The sequence below is a fragment of the Desmodus rotundus genome, chromosome 3, assembly GCF_022682495.2.
Source record: "Desmodus rotundus isolate HL8 chromosome 3, HLdesRot8A.1, whole genome shotgun sequence".
Lineage (NCBI taxonomy): Eukaryota > Metazoa > Chordata > Mammalia > Chiroptera > Phyllostomidae > Desmodus > Desmodus rotundus.
This window is the reverse complement of record NC_071389.1, coordinates 102,559,722-102,575,719: the sequence shown is the minus strand read 5'-3', so window position 1 is coordinate 102,575,719 and position 15,998 is coordinate 102,559,722. Positions and strand designations below refer to the sequence as shown.

General features: G+C 39.2%; 1 protein-coding gene, 1 non-coding gene and 1 pseudogene across 5 annotated transcripts in view; all 3 read left to right on the top strand.

Annotated features, from left to right (window-relative positions):
* The window catches only part of LOC123478752 (uncharacterized), a 62,214-nt pseudogene extending 51,929 nt beyond the window's left edge, over positions 1-10,285 (top strand).
* Positions 1-15,998, top strand: part of N4BP2L1 (NEDD4 binding protein 2 like 1) — a 31,349-nt gene that overhangs the window by 8,019 nt on the left and 7,332 nt on the right. The window contains exon 1 of one of the 4 annotated variants that reach the window (XM_071220984.1): positions 14,341-14,435. The exons of the other annotated variants lie outside the window; for them this stretch is intronic. The gene's annotated coding sequence lies outside the window, so the exon portion shown is untranslated. Of the gene's footprint in view, positions 1-14,340; positions 14,436-15,998 lie in introns of those variants that run through there. 4 annotated transcript variants of the gene reach the window in all.
* Positions 480-588, top strand: LOC112296238 (small nucleolar RNA SNORA16B/SNORA16A family). Its single transcript, XR_002973865.1, has one exon. It is a non-coding gene; the product is annotated as a small nucleolar RNA SNORA16B/SNORA16A family (small nucleolar RNA).

Genomic DNA, 15,998 nt, shown 5'->3' with positions numbered 1-15,998 from the left:
GGCACTTTAAATAGGCTGGCTGACCGGATCTTTACAATAGCCCTAAGATAGAGTTATTTTTATTTTATAGATAAGGACCTTAGGATCAGAGAATCACACCTGTGATTCCAAGACTTGAGATTTCGTAAACCGCACAGTGGCCGTACCTCACCGGGGATGTTCACGAACAGACACACCTGTTTTCACATCTCTTTTCACAGTTATCTGGGAGCCCTACTGAAGTCATACTGTGCACCTAAGGTACTGCAATGTGCTTTTCAAGGAAATGACTAAGACAAGGCTCTGAGGGGCTCTCTGCCTCTCACGCAGTGCCTCCAACACTCTGCCCTGTACTTTGACTTCCTTGCATTAGCACCATCTGACATATACCTACTTGTTTATTATCTGTTTCTTTTACTAGAAGGTAAGCTTCGTGAGATGTGTCATCTCGTTCACCCAATAGTGGTACTAAAAAGGGATTTATAAGTTAATATCAATGATGCAGCTCCTATTTAAGCAGCGGTCAAAAAAGAGCCCAGAGTGACAGTGTTACTGCGTGGCCACTGTTCTGTTGTCTATAGTTGACTTAAGACATTCTGGGAAACAGCTAAAAACAGGTTAGTACTGAGGTAAGTGTGCTTCTAACTCCTCTGGCTGAGCATGGGTGAAGTGACCAATAGAACACGAATGTTGGGAGCCTGTCCCATTGTTAGATTCTGTGGAAGGTGGTTGTTTACGTGCAAGACTCTAAAAGGAATTTCTGCTATACAGAGTGCCCACGAAGGCCGTCTGGGAGTCTGGACTGTACCTGATCAACAGGCCTACTGTAAAGGCATGAGGGGTAAGAGAAGGGTATGCGGTAGGACGGACTGGGAACTGTTTGCTGGAGTTCCCTTAGCCACTGAGGCTTAGGAATCCATGGTGCTGGAGATAGTTGAGGTCCATCTCTGCAAGGGTTCAGCCTTGGCATGGTAGTTGGCAGCACCAAGAAGGTCAGGCCACACCAGTCCTTAGGGGAGACAGTCCCAAGGTATAATCTCTCTCCCCTGCTCCTCAGGCAGCTGCGTCATGGAACCTGTTTTATACCTCCCTGTTTAAAGTCCTCGAGGGGAATTCTAATAATATTCAGAGGAAGTGCTGGGATCCAAGAAGCGTCCTTTCTTGCAGTCACCTTTGGGGGTACATCCAAGGTTTGGGTAAAATTATCAATGTGTAAGAATGATTAAATAGAAAATTTCTTCACACAGTTTGGGATCCTATAAAAAGCATTTGCATCATTAAGGCAGCAGAGCCTAACCTTGAAGAACCGTTCACAGAAGTATTCCTACATTGACTAAATATTGAGTATCTCTCACGTGCCTGACATTCTTCTAGATGCTTCAAATGGATCAGTGAACAAAATCCCCACCTTCATGAACATATACTCTGTCCAAGAAAAAAATTTCTGAAGGAAAGAGGAAAGTTTAAACAGTATTTGCTCTGCTCTGCTCTGCTCTCTCAAACAACAACAACAAAAAGGTTTCCATAGCTGGTCCAGTTGAATTATATGCACCCTCAGGAAACATTCCACACATGCACGAGGAGATACAGCACAATGATGTTCACTGAAAGTTGTTCATGATAGGCAAAACTGCAAACTGTCACCACAGAACAGGATAATTAAATGCAGTTTGCTTATTTTATAGGACTTAAGCACAGTGGTTTAAGTTCATAGCTCTGGGGCCAGAAGCCTAGGTTTTAATCCAGCTCTGCCGCTCACTGGTCTCTCCTCTCATCTTATTTTATTGATATAAATAACATACTACCTCGTTCAAGTTCAAGGTGTACAATGTGTTGATTTGATACACTTGTGTATTACAAAAACGTTTACCACCACAGCTTAGCTAATACCTCTATTGTGTTACATAATTACCATTTGTTTTTCATGGTGAGAGCATTTAATATCAACATTCTTAGCAACTTTCAAGTATATAATACTGTGTTAACTATACCCACCATGCTGCCCACTACATCTCCAGAACCTATTCATCATATAACTGGAAGTTTGTACCCTTTGACCGCTATCTTCCCATTTCCTCCCACCCTTCCCCTGGTAACTGCCACTCAACTCTATGAGTTTGACTTTTTTAGATTCCACATGTTCGATCACACAGTATTTGAGTTATTTCACTTAGCATAATGCTCCCAAGGTTCATCCATGTTGTTGCAAGTGGCAGGACTTCCCTCTTTCTCATGGCTGAATAATATTCCATTATATGTATATGTACCACATCTTTATCAACTCATCCGCTGATGGACTCTTACGTTGTTTCCCTATCTTAGCTATCGTGAGTAATGCTGCAGTGAACATCGGAGAGACGATAGCTCTGCTAGACCCTGTTTTCATTTCCTTTGGGCAAATATCCAGGAGTGAAATTGCCAGATCATATGGTAGTTCTATTCTTAATGTTTTGCGAAAACTCCACCTTGTTTTCCATGGTGGCTACATCAATTTACATTCATTCACACCAGCAGTTCACAAGGGTTCCTTTTTCTCCACATCCTGGCCGACACTTAAGTATCTCTTGTCTTTTTGATGATAGCCACTTTAACGAGTGTTAAGTGATTGTGGTTTCTGATTTGCATTTCCCTGATGACGCTGAGCATTTTTTTCATGTACCTGCTGGCCATTCATATGTTGTCTTTGGAAAAATGTCTATTCAGACCCTCTGTCCATTTTAAAATCAGATTTATTTATGCTATTGAGTTGTATGAGTTCCTGTTGGATATTAGCCCCTTATATATATGATTTGAAAATAGTTTCTTCCACTCAGTAGGCAGTGTTTCCGTTTCACTGATGGTTGCTTCTGCTGCGCAGAAGACTTAGTTTGATGTAGTCCCACTTGTTAGTCTTTGCTTTTGTCATGTGTGCTTTGGTGTCGTATCAGAACAAAATGTTGCCAAGACCAATGTCAAGGAGTTTTCCCTACATTTTCTTACAGGAGTTGTATGGTTTCAGGCCTTATGTTTATGTCTTTCATCTATTTCAAATGAATTTTTGTGAGTTGTGTAAGATTGGGCTCCTCCATTTTTATTCTGCATGTGCTTATCAGTTTTCCCAACACCATTTATTAAAAAGACTATCCTTTCTCTATTAAATATTCTTGCTTTGATTGTCAAATATTAGTTGGCGATACATGAGGGTTTATTTCTGGGGCTTAGAGTCCTGTTTCATTGATATATGTGTCTGTTTTTATGCTAGTACCATACTATTTTGATTACTATAGCCTTGCGGTATAGTCTGAAATCAGAAAGTATGATGCCTCTAGCTTTTGTTATTCTCTCTTGGACTGCTTTGTCTAGTTTGGGGTCTTTTGTAGGATCATATAAATCTTAGGATTTTTGGTACTATTTCTGTGAAAAATGCCTTGGAATTTTGGTAGGGATTGCAGTGAATTTGTAGATGGCCTTGGGTAGTATGGACGTCCTAGCAATACTAATTCTTCTGATCTGTGAACATAAAATAGCTTTTCATTTGTGTGTCTTCAGTTTCTTTCATCAAAGACTTGTAGTTTTCAGTGTACAGATCTTTCACCTCCTTGGTTACATTTTTTCCTAAGTGTTTTTATTGTTTTTGATACTATTGTGAATAGAATTATTTTCTTTATTTCTTTTTTAGATGATTTGTTGTTAGGGTGTAGAAGTGCGACTGATATCTGTTAGCTGATTTTGTGTCCACCACTGGTCTTAATTTCTCTCTTGTAACCTGTGAGTTACTAACAGTACTTATATTACAGGTATATTTGACCATTATATGAGAAGTGTAAAGCCAGAATAATGCTTAGAAGACAATAAGCACTTAATAAACATTAGCTATGTTTACTATTATGCTGATAATATAACATAGCGGTTAAAAGCAGTGGACTAAATCTATAAATCTACACGATTTAAAAATATAATTTTCCTTCATTTTTTCATTCAAGAAATATTTACAAATTCATAGATGGAGAACAGATGATAGCTAGTGGGGGGTAGATTAGAGGGAGGAGGGATTGAGCAAAAAAGAAAAAGGACTCATGGACATGGACAACAGTGTGGTGATTGCTGCGGGGAGGGAGATGTAAGGGGACTAAATGGTAATGGAAAAAATTAATAAAGATTATATATTCAAAAGAAAAGAGGAAAAATATTTATTATCTACTGTATTCCAGTTAATGTTCTAGGTACTTTGAAATCACCAGTGAACAAAACAGACAAAGATCTTGCCCTCAGGGACCTTACATGCCAGAGGTAGGGATGTAAAAATATAATGACATTGTGTTATTTCAGGAATTGATAAGTGCTGTGGAAAAGGGAAAAGAGAAGGACAGTAAAGGTGTTTGGGATTACCAGAGTTAGGGTGGCGGTTGGTTGAATTTTAAGCCAACAAAACAAATATGAGAAAATGTAACCAATTATCAGCTCCTGGTGATGCGTATAGAGCTGTTTGCTACAGTATTTCTTTTGCACTTCTATTATTTTTTCTCAAAATTCCTCTTTATGATACAAGAGATAAAAAACAATGAGTCTGAAATATGAAGAGAACTGGCCAAGAAGCAGAAAACTGTGAAAGGAGCTAAATGAGATATACTTTTAAAAAAGAATCTGATGTAAATATTGGAATTTTAAAGTCCATTAGAGATAGAAATGAGCAAAATCACAACATAGAAAATTAAAGTCACATAGAAGACAAGGGTGAGAATATAACCAAATAAAAGTAGAAAAAATATATACCCAAAGCAACAATTGCAGATATAACAGGACATACTTCTGAGTGAAGTCCTAAACAAAAATGTTAAGAAATAAATTCAATACCTACAGTTCCTGGTAAGACTATTGTAAAAGCTGTTAACTAACTACCCCTACTTCCCTAGTTCCTTTTTGTTAGGTGCGGCAATGTGCCAACTTTGAACCTGTTTCCCGGCCCCTTGCTTCTTCCTGCTGTATAGAATATGGATGAGAGCTGGATCTGCAGTGGTGCCCTGTGCCCACTTGGAGACACAAGAGAAGGAGTGGGAGCTGCCTGCTAAGAAAGAAACACACATTTAGTGTTTACATGGGGGAAGATTAAAGCAAAAAGAAAGATGGTAGACACCGGGGCCCATGTGATACCAGCTCTGGATTCTGCTTCTGGATCCCTCTCTCTACATATATATATTTAAAAAGCCACTGTGATCTGACTTTTCTGTTAAATGCAACTGAGCCCACTTGTCACTGAAACAAATTTGAACTATAAACATCTATGGAAAGGATTGTAATCCAGTAATTCTCATTCAGCCAAATTGCTAATGGAAGACAACAGAAGGGCATTCTCAGACCCATGTGTGCTCACAAAGTACCTAACACCCATGTACCCTTTGTATGGACATCGGGTGAAATTCTGGCAGCACCACACCCAACCTTTGTAAACCTGGATGAGTTATTTACTGTCTTGAAGCCTTAGTTTATCTAATAACTGTAGAAAATGTTATTTACTTTATAAAATTGTTAAAAAAGGTTAAAGACAGTTAACATATCCCCAGTACTTTGGTTAGTGCTTAGAACTCTTGGGGGGGGGGGAAGAAAATTTATTAGGAGAATCAATTTTACCATGAGAAGGATCAAAACATCAAGAAGGAGATATATTTTTATTTGATATTGTTCAGAAATATCTCTACAAGAAAATAGGAAAATAAAAGTTTAAGTTTTATAAGGGAATGATGTACTGGTATTGAATATAATCAAGAAAATATTGGAAAAGAGGATAATGAAGAAGAACTTACACATCAAGCTTAGTGGAACAAAAATATAAAAGTCAATGACAGGCCTAATTATTTGTTATTTAGTACAGAATAAAATGTATTTTAAAACAATGGTGAGTTGATCAATTAATTATTCATTCAATGGTTTGGGTATAACCAGGTTGCCATGTGGAAAAAAAATGAAGTTAAATCCTTAGCCAATGTCACATGCCAGAATAAAATTTTGAATGGATTGGGGAATACAATATGTTAGAACACAGATGAATATTTACACAAACTTGGGGAGGGAAAGATTGTTGTAAACGTATTAAGAAAGGCAGAAAATAGAATACAAAAGAGAGATACATGTGACTAGAAAAATTTCCAAAAAGTTAAACTCTTATGTTAGAGTTTTGTTATAAACAATTAAAAAGTAATTGATGTACTCAAGAAATTTACATATTTACTAAGAAAGACATACATCTCCCAATAAAGAGGTTTCATTAACAATCAGACAAGGATACAGAAATGCAGTTCACAAAAGAATATCTTGAAATGACCAGCACACAGCCTTGCTGGTAATCAAAGAAGCTGGGGACAGACTAAATAGCTAACCATCAAGCACTGATTAAGGAAATGATGGTACATCCATAGGAATACCTATGTCATTAACATTAAAAATAATGTCATAGAGTAATACTTCATGAAGTGGGAAATAATTACTATGGAAATAAGTTTGGTGAAAGTTGGTATACTCTAACTATATTTCTGTTTTTATAAAACAAAATGTCAGATGAAAAAGAAATTATATCTACTTGCCTCTCAATTAATCAATCATCTCCTGGAGAGAAGATCAAAATATTAATACTAATATATTTAGATCAGGGAATATAGGAGCCTCTCTTTATTTGTGGTTTTCGGCTTCAAACTATTCTATGGTGAATATGTATTTCTTTGCTAATTAGAAAAGAAAAATAATATATATGTATATATGTATGTGTGTGTGTATATATTTATCCTTGCCCAAAGACATGACTATTGATTTTAGAGAGAGGAGAAGGGAGGGAGAGAAACATAGATGTGAGAAAGAAACATCAGTCGGTTGCCTCTTATACATGCCCCAACTGGGGACCAAACCCACAACTTAGGCCTGTGCCCTGGCCAGGAATCAAACCCGCAGCCTTTCAGTTTATGGGACAATGCTTCAACTAAGTGAGCCACACTGGCCAGGGCAGGAAAAACAGTATTTTTAATGTTTGTTTAGACAAAGACACAGGAGATAGCTTGAAGGGATACCCACTGGCCATATTTGGGACAATTTGAGCATCATAAAGAATAACAATGGAAATGATTATTAAAAGGGAAGGGAAAGAAAGCTCTTTATAAGACAATGCCACCTAGTAAATTACATAATGAGAAAATAATTATTCTGCACTCCTAGTGTAATAAATTGCCAGACATTCATTAGCAATGAGGTAAAGATCATTGAGGGAGAAAGGCTGTTGGGGTTTCACAGTGTGACATCCCCCCTATTATATAATATCACAAATGGAGACATGTGGCTGACACTACCTTTTAGCCAAGCGATCAAACTTAGCACACACTGCTGTTATGTGCAATCAGAAGTACACAAATATCACTTCTGTACTTTCCTTCCAAAATGTTTAACCTGGATCTAATCATGAGGAAACAACCAAACACACCCAGAATGTGAGGCGTGCTCAAGTCAACTGACCTGGACTCTTCAAAAAGCGGAACCAAAGAGGGCGTGAGGACAGTTCAAGATTAAAAGATCCTGAAGAGACGTAAGAGCCAAGTGCAGTACTTGAACTTATGACCAATATTATTGGGACCACTGGAGAAATTTAAAAAGATAATAAAATTTAAAATTTACTAACATCAGCTATTATTATTTAATGTTAATTTTTTAGATGTGAAAATGTTATTGTAGTTATGTAGGAGAATGTTCTTATTCATACAAAACACCTGACAAAGAATTTAGGAACAAAATGTTATGATGTCTTATTTTCAAATGGTTCATCAAAAATACACATTTTTGATGTGAGAGACTTCTGGCCAAGATGGCAATGTAGGCAGACACAGCTCACCTCTTTGCACAACCACATCAAAATTACAACTAAAATATAGAACAGCCATCACTCAGGAACATCAGAAATAGAGTTGAATGGGAGTCTGACAACTACGGAATTAGAGAAACCACATCCATCCAGACTAGTAGTAGGGGTGCAGACACAGAATGGGCTGGCCCCACACCCACTTGAATACAAATTTGAGAGGGATATCATGGGAGTGAGGAGTCCCAGACCCGCACCAGGCCCCCCGGCCCAGGATTCCAGTGCCAGAAAGATAAGTCCCCACAACTTCTGGCTGCAAAAACCAGTGGGGATTGAGTCAGTGGAGAAGGCTGCTGGAGCCATAAGCAGTTCCTCTTGGGGAACCCATACATGGACTCACCTACTCAGACTTGCTCCTTCTGAGCTCCAGCACTGGGGTGACAGCTTCAATGGCACCAGTAGTGTATAGGGAGAGACCGAAGTGTCTGGCACTGGGGTGAGCAGAGGTCATTGTTCCTTTGCTGAACCCTCCCCCCACAAAGCTGGTAGGCTGGTGCCATATCTGAGACCCCATCAACCTGGCTAACACTGTGTGACCCACCTTGGAGATCCACAGAGGCTCTGCCCCACCCAACTTACCGGCCCACCCAAGCTGCTTTTCCATAAGAATGGCTGGTCTTGGCTCCTAAGTCCTATCAAACAAGCAACAGCTGGCTTCAGTGAGCTCTAGTGGCAGGCAGATTAGACTCACAGCTTGGCTTCACTTGGGAATCTCCAAGCCCAGCACAAGTAGCAGCCATCTCAGATTGCTATACAGCTCAGGCAGGATACCCCAGGCAAAACACAGGTAAGGGCTGACTTTGGCCTGAACCACTCGGGAAGCCAGGAAAGCACCCAGGGGACAGCTACACCACTTTGGAGCACTACTACCCTGCCCTTGCACAGCTGATCCTCCATGGAGGATAGAAGTTGATGGTCAGTGGTCACAGCTAGTCCTTGCAGCTGACTGGCCTGGGTAAATCCCTCTCATTCATCTGCCAAAAGCAAACAAGGCTAACTATAAGAGGAGGGTGTATTCAGCCCACACAAAGGGCGCACCTTGAGTACCCAGCTTGGGTTATAGGGGAGGCTGTGCCACCAGACCCTACAGGACACCTACTACATTAGGCCACACTACCAAGGTATGGAGCCAAAGCAGCTCTACCTAATACATAAAAACACAGGGAGGCTGCCAAAATGAGGAGACAAAGAAACATGGCCAAAATGAAAGAACAGATCAAAACTCCAGAAAAAGAGCTAAATAAAGTGCAGATAATCAAATTATCAGATGCAGAGTTTAAAAACACTGGTTATAAGGATGCTCAAGGAACTTAGTGAGGACCTCAGCAGCATAAAAAAGACCCAGTCAGAAATGAAGGATACAGTAATAGAAATAAAGAACAATTTACAGGGAAGCAAAATTAGAGTGGATAAAGCTGAGAATCAAATCAATCATTTAGACCATAAGGAAGCAAAAAACAACCAATCAGAACAACAAGAAGAAAAAAGAATCCCCCTAAATGAGGATAGTATAAACAGCCTCTGGGACAACTTTAAGAGGTCCAATTTTCACTTCATGGGTTCCAGAAGGAGAAGAGAAAGAGCAAGAAATTGGAAATCTATCTGAAAAAATAGTGAAAAGGAAAATTCCCTAATTTGGTGAAGGAAATAGACGTGCAGTCCAGGAAGCGCAGAGTCTCAAATACGATGGATGAAAAGAGGCCCACTCCAAGACACATCATTAATAAAAGGCCAAAGGTTAAAGAAAGACTCTTGAAAGAGAAAAGAAGTTAGTTCCCAGAAGGTTCCCAGGTGGGAGGGGGTTATGAAGGAATGGGTGAAGAGGTGAGGGGATTAAGAAGTACAAATAGGTAGTTACAGAAGAACCATGGGGATGTAAAATACAGTATAGGAATTGTAGTAGCCAAAGAACTTAAACACACGACCCATGGACATGAACAATGGTGCGGGGGGGATTGCCTGAGGGAGTGGGGGAAGCTGGGACGAGGGCGGCACAGGGAGAAAAATCAGATTTTTATTACAGAAAAATCTGTAATAGCATAATCAATAAAATACAATAAAAAATACATATGTGAGAAGTAGAATAAATAATCCAAAAATTTATATGGAACCACAAAAGACCCTAAATAGTCACAGCAATCTTTAAAAGAAGAACAAAGTCAGAGGAATCACACTACCTGATACCAACTATACTACAAGACCATAGTAGTCAAAACAGCATGGTACTGGCCAAAAAACAGAAGCATAGATCAATGGAATGGAATAGAGAGCCTAGAAATAAACCCATGCGTATATGGTACATTAATATTTGACAAAGGAGGCAAATACATACAATGGGGTAAAGACGTCTATTCAACAAATGGTACTGGGAACATTGGACAGATACATGCAAAAAAAAAGAAACTAGATCACCTTCTTATATACAAGAATAAACTCAAAATGGATTAAAGACTTAAATGTAAGACTCAATATCTTAAAACTCCAAGAAAAAAATATAGGCAGTAAAATCACAGACCTTTTTTTTTTTTAGTAATATTTTTTCTGTTATATCTCCTCGGGAAAGGGAAACAAAAGAAAAACAAATGGGGGGAAAAGAAAACAAATGGGACTACATCAAACTAAAAAGTTTTTGCACAGCAATGGAAACCATCAACAAAATGAAGAGATAATTTGCTGAATGGGATAACATACTTGACAAAGGGTTAATTTCCAAAATATGTAAAGAAGTTATACAACTGAATACAAAAAACCAAAAAAACAAAAAACCTCCACAAAACCCCAAAACAATCCAATTTAAACAATGGGCAAAGGACCCTAATAGACACTTCTCCAAAGAGAATATCCTGATGCCCAATAGACAGATGAAAAGATGCTTAGCATCACTAATCATCAGAGAGATGCAAATTAAAACCACAATGAGATATCACCTCACACCTGTCACAATGGCCATCATCAATACATCAACAAACAACAAATCAATAAATCAACAAACACCAAGGATGTGAAGAAAAGGGAACCCTTTTGCACTGATGGTGGGAATGCAGATTGGTGTAGCCACTGTGGAAAACAGTATGGAGGTTCCTCAAAAACTTAAAGATGGAACTGCCCTTTGACCCAGTGATTCCACTTTTGGGTATATATCTGAAGAAACCCAAAGGACTAATTCAAAAGAATATATGCACCCCTATGTTCACTGCAGTGTTATTTACAATAGCCAAGATATGGAAGCAGCCCAAGTGCCCATCAACAGGTGAATGGATTTAAAAAAAGCTGTGGTACATATACACAATGGAGTATTACTAGGCCATAAAAAGAATGAAGTTTTACCATTTGTGACAGCATGGATGGACCTAGGGGATATTATGCTAAATGAAATAAGTTGGGGAAAAACAAATACTATATGATTTCACTTATATGTGGAATATAAAGAACAATATAAATGAACAAACAAAACAGAAGCAAACTCATGGTTGCCAGAGGGGAAGGGGCCTGGGGGAATCGGTGAAAAATGTGAATGGATTGAGAAGTGGAGGTTGGTAGTTACAAAACATTCCCTATGATATACTTTACATCCTCATGTAAAGTACAACATAGGGAATAGAGTCAATAATATTCTAATAACTATGCACGATGTCAGATGGGTACTGGAAATATCAGGGTGACCACTTTCTAAAGTATATGATTGTCTAACCACTATGTTGTACACTTGAAATGAACACAAAATGTAAACTGTAACTGAAAGATTAAAAAATATATGTGAGAGGCAAAATGTTAACAACTGGTGACTGTAGATGAAGCGTTCATTGTATTATTCTTTCAATTTGTATCTATAGGTGAACGTTTTCTAAATGTGGGGGGGGAGGTTTCCACCTTTGTGGAAATAATAGAAAAGCATAAATGAGACTTGAGGGGCACGGCAAACAAATACATGTGTAGACCTTGTTTGGCTTTTGATTCAAACCAGCCCACCATAGGAATACATTTTTGAGACAATCAGGGAAGTTTGAACACTGAAAGGATATTTGGTGAAATGAAATATAAAGCTGGTGAGATTAGATTCACTATCTGATAACTATAGAAGCGGGGCTGTGGGTACATAGGGAATGCTTGTATTATTGTCCACTTTTGCATGTCTGAAAATTTCCATAATGAAAAGTTAGGGGGTACAACTCAAAATTATAGTAACATTGTACTTTGACAGTGTGTGAGCAAGTGACTAATAGGTATCTAATTATATGTCCATGGTTTTCTATTATGGGATAAAGGATTACACAGAAAAATGGTAAGTTATGAAATCAAGGGTAGTACCTAAGTTTGTCCCAACAAAGTCAGTGATTTTAATTGAATTTGGTTGGGAGCCTGGGAGGTGAAGGTTCTGTGGAAGTATTGTGATTGTCTTTCCTTTTCTCCCTGTTTGTTGTATTTTCATTCTTTCAATTTCCCCCATGCACAAGGCTTCTGACCACCATAAAGAAAAGCTAGAGCTGGGGCATGTCCTTACCACTTCTAATGTACATGGAATGGTATTTATTGCTTCTATTCAAGTCTGAGAATCTCAAGATGGTCTGTTTAATCTGGTTTTCATTAGCTAGGAGAGCTTCTATTGTCCTGAACATTCAAGATGCTATGGGGGCTGCCAATGCTAATTGAACATTCTGGTGAGGATAGAACATATTTTTGAAGGAATGATCATTCAGGAAGATCACCCCACCCCCAATTCCATAGCTGTACAGGAGTTGCTTGTTAAGAGGACCACGTAGGCTCTAGTCAGACATGCCTTAGGAAATGGTCAGCAAGTGGTCCAGCCCCATAGTGGTTCTGAGCAACTTAACTTTTGGTCTCAGGTAAAATTTTGCAATCAAGGAGGACAGCAGTTTCTTTGTTGTGATTTGTTTTTGTTTTCTAGAAGGGTATATGACTCAAATGCAATGTGAATTGGACACTCATGCCTTAAAGCTTTTAAGAGGAAACATCAGAGAGTATTCACTACCAATAGGTAATATAAGCCATAAAGAAAGAGGAAAACAAGAGTCAATAAGATTATGTATAGGTAAAGAAGTACTCAACTTTGAAAATGGTGAAAAATCAAAACAAAATCTGTGAGTGGCAGACTTAGGAAAACAAATGAGACCAGATTTAGAAGGGCTATTAAATCTGGGACCAAAAAGAAAAATAAAGATCTTGGAACTGATATCCATAGTTGCTTTAGTACCAAAAAGGAAAATAAGTTACACATTATTATTTAACTTTTGAATGTAGCTTTCATTATGTAGACTAGATAATATTGACACAAATAACTTAGAAACTGTAAAATGTTCACAATATAAAATACACACATCTGATAATGCCTTCAGTGCTGTCCTCAGACTGTTTCTGTGGTGTCTTTGTAATAATTGTGTGCATAAGAGATTAAGTTAGGACTCATGATTTGGGCTTTTTAGTTCAAGTATCTTTAAGGTCAAGTAAAAGATGTTTATATGGAAACTGAATTTATTTCATCAAATCCTCTTTGTACGTTTCTTTCATATCACTTCTGATATATGTGGTAGATTTGAAATGTCCACCTTTCTTAAAGCCTTTCCCACTCTGTCTCCTACCCTTCAATGGGGTCAACAGTGACTTGCTTTGACAAATACATGCAGTGGACGCCTGGCAACTTCCACTTTTGCCTTCTTTGAATGAGTGAAGAGGCCTGGGTGAGCCTGGGTGAGGATGAGAGACCACGTGGATGACAGCTGGTGGGCAGCCAGCAACCCAGACAGCATGAGGCCTGTGCCGCACAAGGGGACTCAGACAAGACCTCAGAACTGCCCAGCTGAGCCCGACTGAAATGCTGACCCACAGAACAAGTTCATCCCCTTTCCACACACACACATTCCAGGATCTGGGGATGACCATCATCATGTTCCACTTCTATCAACTGCCCTCAACACCCTATACTCTGATGCGATCTTTGCTCATCTGCCTTTTCTCTGGTTTTCAGGCCTCATGTTGACCTGGCCACTCCTCTCTGGACATTCTCCAGCTTGCCGACTTCCTCTTTAAATTGTGTAGTACTCAGATTGAAGCATTTCAAATATGATTTGTACTTTTAACCGCAGTGTCTTTGTTCTTGCTTTTCCCATCACTTGCTCATAACCCATCCTGTAGGAGGAGCTTCTTCCTTAGTTCCTTCCCAAAAAGGCAACATTTTCCTCATCCCTTGAGGTCTCCTCGACAGAACTTCTCCATCAGCACTTGTTCCTGACCCTAGGTGCTCACAGGATGCACGTGCCCAGCTCTTTGCACTGTGCATTAGGCTGGTGTGCAGGGCCTGGTTCCTTGGCTGGGCTAGAAGTCCTCGAAAAGTTACTTTATTTTTGTACCTTAACACTTTTCATGGCACGTGGCACGTGTCAAATGCTCAATAAATGTTTGCGTTGGATACTTATCTAATATTATTTGGGTATTAAAATATATTATCTTCTGGTCTACTTTTCCCCCACAAGGCTATCAAGAGACAGTCACATTCGTGTTTAAATCAAGATTTGGAATCATGTCTACTGAATTTTCCTGTTTACCACCACAGCCCATCAAGAAAGAGGTTGTTTCTTTTTTTTTAAATTACTCTTTCAGCTATCAATGCTGCCTTAAAAAAAATGCTATCAAGTCCTCCAAAATTTTTGACAGAGACATTTGTTTAGTATGTCTGGCATGTATTTATTCATTTTATTTCGGTCTCCCGCCTCTCTCGTATTCACTTGGAGTAACTGCAAGACTGTGCACACCCCAATGTGTTTTAGTACTATGGCATGTAAAACAGTCTGGTTTGGTAACTTGACCTCATTTGTTATTAATTAAATAGCAGTACTTTGCAAGTGCCTTACCATTTGCCCAGCGTTTTCCCACTTTACCTCATCTGAGCCATGCTAGCAGCTCTGTTTAATCTGTGTTTTTCAGTTAAGGAAACAGAAGTTTGGAGAGATAGGTCACATGACCAGAAAGGGACAGAGGGAAGACCCGAGAGATGTAGGTGCTCATTCACCACCTGCAGCCCCAGTGCGTCACATTCATTCCATTCTTTCCTGATCGGAGATGATTCTTCTTGATTGCGAAGAACAAACGAGAGTTGAATAGCTTTGCTTTCTCTTTGCATTCCCTGCCTTTGTCATTCTTCACTTTCATTCTTCCAACTTTAAGTACTCTTTTTACTCTGAGCAGGCTTTGAATCTGTCTTGAAGTTAGAATTAGACTGGCGAGTAGGGATTATTAGGGAAAGAAATGCAGTCATTGTGTCAGGGGTTGCCCTAGGTGCTTTCCCATGTTATGAGACAATTGTCATCACCAAGCAAGATGGATGACGCTCCCCTTAATTTTCACAGGTAAGGAAGTGGGTAACTTGGTACCTAGCACAACAGCCATCTTCTCCCCCAAGATAGTCTGAATAAGCATTCCAAGTAGAAACATCTTCTTTCTGAAGTTATTTTGTGCAGAACTTGATATGCTTAAAAATTTTTTTTTTTTGCTTTAAAGGGGGTGGAGGAGGGAGGACTCCATGGCAATTTTATTTTTCTGTGAGATTTTAATATTTAGAGCGAGCGACAGAGGTTTCAGAAGACGTGGGGCATGTTGGATCTACCTGTTCCCTTCTCCAATGTTTTCATGTGGTCTCACTGTTAACATGTAAATATGTTACCTAGTAGGGGTAGTACACACACATCACTTTTAGCTACATCTCATACCTGAGCAAGAATTAGTTTCTGAGATGGCTCCTTAGAAAGAACAGAGCTCCAGGAGATGGGACCCAGGACAGTTTAAGGGTGAGAGTCTGACGGTGAAGAGGAGGGCACTGGGATATCCCAGAGAAGTGGCAGCAGGGGCTGGGGCCCATAAGGCAAGGCTGTCATCACACCTTCACCTTCCAGTCTCCTCTAGAGTTGGTCCGGATCCAGTTGCCACAGAAGTCAGTGGCGGCGACTAGCACTTCTCAGTTCCAAGAGTTGGGCACCGCACACAGTTGCCTCTCAGCCCACTCCTGCCTCCTAGTAAGGAGTGATGCCCTCTAGAGATGTAAAGCATTTCTGTTTTAAATAAAATATTTTCTTTATGTACTTAAAGAGGAAGGTAGGTAAAAAGAGGCAGAGAGAAACATCAGTGTGAGAGAGAA